Genomic DNA, 4361 nt, shown 5'->3' on the forward strand with positions numbered 1-4361 from the left:
TCCACCGGGGCCTGGGGAGGCTCTCCCCGGCCTGGCTGTTTTCAGAAGCAGGGACCGGGCCGGTGAGCAGGGGTGGCTGGCTTTATCTGCTACGCTGGCAGAGCGTAGTTTTCTGCCCACCCTTAGTTATGAAATGGGTGATAGTAAATATTGGAACAAATCAATAGCCTTGCATGACTTCCAGAAAAGGATTGAAGATGGACAGCATGTACATAGATCTCCTTTTGTGGAGAATTTTCCCTTGTGGGCACTGAGAGCATTACACAACAATCCTAGAGACATCTCCTATGCAGCATAGCTCACAAGAGGCTGTGAAACTGTTGGTGATCTATACTTAAAAAACAGATTCATATCATTTGACTAAGCACAAGAACTGTTTGGGGTGGGACCAGATCAATTTTTGCAGTACGCTAGATTAGCACATACCGCGTGTACGATCTGGCCCACATTCCTTGATAAACAGAAGGAGCATGCCTCAGGCAACAATTGCTGGCATTGGTAGGTTGGAGTGACCGACAAGGGAGGCACTACTGACCGGGCCCTAGAGCATTGGAATTCAGACTGCCCAGATTACTTAACGATGGAAGAATGGAAGAAAGCCTGTGAACAAGTTAAATAAGTGTCCCATAATGCTTGCTTTAAATTTGTAAAGTTCCGATATTTACACAGAACATATTTGACCCCTCAGAAGCTCTCCAGGATTTAACCTGCATCACCTATGGCGTGTAGATGTGGACACCACATGGCAGACTTCCTACACATGCATGGGGGTACCCTGGGATTTTGGTTTTTTGGTGGAGGGGACATAGGTCCTGACTCAAGCAAAGGGGTTAACACGGTTAAAGATTAAATCTAGAGTATTCTCGCTGGGCATGGACCTGGCGAGACACTGGTAGCCAAACAGTGGGCAGCACCGACGGTTAAGAACTGGAAAAAGGACCCAGTGGAATGGGCCATTGGCTATGAGCAACACATGAAGCTTTTGCAATGAGATGAGAATGTGGGGGAGTCCTAGCGACTTTTGGGGTAATTGAAAGCTAAATTAATGGATTCCTGCATTTTAGACCCCCGTGAAGGGCTTGGGGAGGCAACTCGGTGGAAATGGCTATGTGAATTCAGGGTGGAAATGGGAAACCGAATGTGATTGTGATGTGTATAATGTGTCATATTGAATGCAGGATGGTCACCACACTTGTGATAGTTGAACTCCTCCATCTACTTGTTGCTCTGACACATGTAGTTGAATATGATGGAAATGGCAATAAAACATTTTTTTTTTAAAGAAGATGGGACATCACATGTCGAAGGCAGACGGCAAATGTAACAGAGGGAACAGGACAAATTCCTTTATCAGCTGCTGCTGGGATGTAGCTCCACCTTGCAAGAAGAGTCAGTTCCATTTTCTGACCTTCGGAGAACCTGTATTGATCTTTTGCATTTTTATTTAACATATTTATTGTAATATATCTCGTCGTCATCATTTGTACTACTATCGCCTTGCATACTTAAGCAGAAGTTCGAGACTTTCCCTCTGAATGAAGGCAAAGTTACAATGTATGATTGTACATGAGCATAGGAGTCATTGGCAACTGTTGCATGTTTTGTGTCAGTTCCTTTACTGCAAGCATGGCCCAGAGGAGACCTTTGGGCATCTTTGCAGAGGGGTTTAAGGAAAGCTGTAGCTGATCAAGTGGAAGATAGGTGGACCCCAGGGCTTGTACTATAGACTGGGCGAAATGTTCCTGTGTGTTCTACGGCGCTTCTTTAAACAGGTGTGCTGTGCGCAAACAGGGATAGTGCACCCTATAAACAGTAATGCACTTCCCTCAGGGCAGCTGCAAACCCACGAGGGCTGACTGAAGCAGGCGCTTAGTTTTGGTGCAGGCTGAACCTGCCTGCACTTCAAAAAGGGGACAGAGATGCCCCCCACCTGTATTACAGACGAGAGCACACATGGGTCTACGTCCCCTTCCTTAATGCTACAGTACATTGTGCGTAGACAGGTGCACATGACCACTGTGCATCTAGAGCACAGGTCAGAATTGGGCAAGACTGATCACAGTATGCTGCTGCCCATTCTTCAGTCACTGAATCAAATGTGCGTCACAGAAGCCCTGTGATTCCCAAAGGTTTTTCCGCTGAATACTTACAGGTTTTTCTAAACCAGAATGGAGAAATCAAGTTTGCACCAATTGGTCAATTTTCAATAGTGCTTTCGAAAGAGAGGAGCATCCGTTGCTCCATGGAATTGGTATTTTCCAAAGTGTACCCACCCTTCTTTGGATGGTTGGTAATTTCCAGACCACAGTAATGTATGTCTGTGTGTGCCTGAATGGTAGCTGAAATTGTGCTCCAATGCTGAAAAGCATGATGATCTGCTGTGGGGTCTACAATAGATGGGGTGAGTCTTCTGAGTGGACCTAAAGAGTAAAGAAGAGCTTCCACCAAGAAGTAACGAAGTACGTTCTCGTAGAGAGGACCCAGGAGGCTAAGGGTTCAGAATTACAACTTTGTTGCGGCTGACTGATAAACGAAGGGCATATTTACAATAATCTGGCAGAGCATGCTGTAGCTCCAAAATTGCTAATGCCTCGCTCCATCAGTTTAAAAAATGCAGGGATTCACAAGAATGTGGTGCCCTCCTGGGTTTCCCCCAGCACTGGACCTAAAATAAGCTGCCTAGTGCCAACACTCTAGGTATTGGGGTGCACTCCTGTGGGAGTTGATTCCAGTATCTGGGAGGGATAGGCTCCTGACCCTGAAGGGAGAGGATGCAGAATCATACCAGCAGATGACGGCATGCTTAGTCAAGAGATTTGGTCTGACTCCAGTGCAGTACAGGGTGAAGTTTAGAGGCACCCAGAAATTGAGTTCAAAGTCTTGGGTAGACTTTATGGACATTTCAGTGAAGGCACTGGAAGGCTGGATTGTTGGTAACACAGTTGACTCATATGAGGGATTGTATAATTTGTTTTTCAAAGAACATATTTTGACTCATTGTGCAGAAGAGAAGTTACGCCACTATCTAGTGGACTCTAAGCTGACAGACCCCAGAGAGCTGGGAGAAGCAGCTGATGAGTGGGTGAGAACCCGGGATTCCATTCAGCACCAGGGGGGTGACCAGAAGAAAGGAGGATAGGTCCCTCCCCAGGAGAAAGCCCAGGGAAAGGAAGGTCAAAACCAAGAGTCCTCCAAAGAGCCACAAAAACCTGCACAAGGAAGGGGGGGCCCGAGCCAACCCAAATTCAAAAGGAGGGGGTATCAGGGAAAGAATGGTAGGTTCTTTGATCCTTCAAAGGTGGGCAAGTGCTTTGACTGTAACCAGCCAGGGCACAAACAGGGAGATGCTGTCTGTGCCAAGAAGCTCCCCCCTAAGGGGCCATCCACAGGGATTGCCAGTGTCAGTGTAGGGGTGGAGAATGGTGCACCAGAGAGGGGTAGTCAGGTGGTGGAAGCAACCTTAGTGTCCCTGGGTGGGGTGAATATTGCAACCCTTGCTGCCTTACCTCCAAACATGGACACGTACAGGCAGAGGCCTAAAGTGAATGGGACTGAGGTTGAGGCTATCAGAGACACTGGGGCTAGTGTAACTATAGTCCTGGATGAACTGGTGCCTCCAGAGAGGTTGTTACCTGGTGAGTTTCACCAGGTGACATATGCGGACAGCACTACCAAACTCCATCCTATGGCTGTGGTGGATTTGGAATGGGGAGGTGTGACAGGACCTATGAAGGTAGCTGTGTCAATGGTGCTCCCAGTCCAGTGTTTACTGGGCAATGATCTTGAAGCCTCTGTGTGGTCGGAGGTGGAGAAAGGACTCCATATGAAAATTTTGGAGCTCCCTGAGTGGGCATGTGCTATGACTAGGTCACAGACTAGCCAGAAGGGAGGGGCTGGACACTTGGACCCTGGAACAAAGGGCCAAGCATCCAAGGACAAGGGCACTGGGCCTGGTGAGCCAGCCCAGGGAACTCCAGAGGTGCAGGAAGAATCTAACCCTGATGGGGAGGATCTGGCCTCTGAGGGAGGGACTCCATCCCTGCCAGAGCTGTCAGATTTCTCAGAACTGACAGGAGCAGGTGGACCCTCCAGAGAGGAGTTCAGTCCGGGACAGCGTGACTGTCCCACCCCTGAGAGCTTGAGGCAGATTGCTTCTAAGCAAGAGGAGGGGGATGACAGTGGGTTTCACAAACTCTACTAGGAAGATGGACTGCTTTATACTGAGGCCAGAAACCTCAAGGAGGGGGCCACCAGGAGGTTGGTGGTGCCCTAGAAATACAGAGAGTTCATCCTGACTTTGAGTCATGATATCCCCTTGGCAGGACATTTGGGACAGACAAAGACATGGAACTGGTTGGTGA

Source organism: Triturus cristatus, chromosome 1_1 (assembly GCF_964204655.1).
Source record: "Triturus cristatus chromosome 1_1, aTriCri1.1, whole genome shotgun sequence".
Lineage (NCBI taxonomy): Eukaryota > Metazoa > Chordata > Amphibia > Caudata > Salamandridae > Triturus > Triturus cristatus.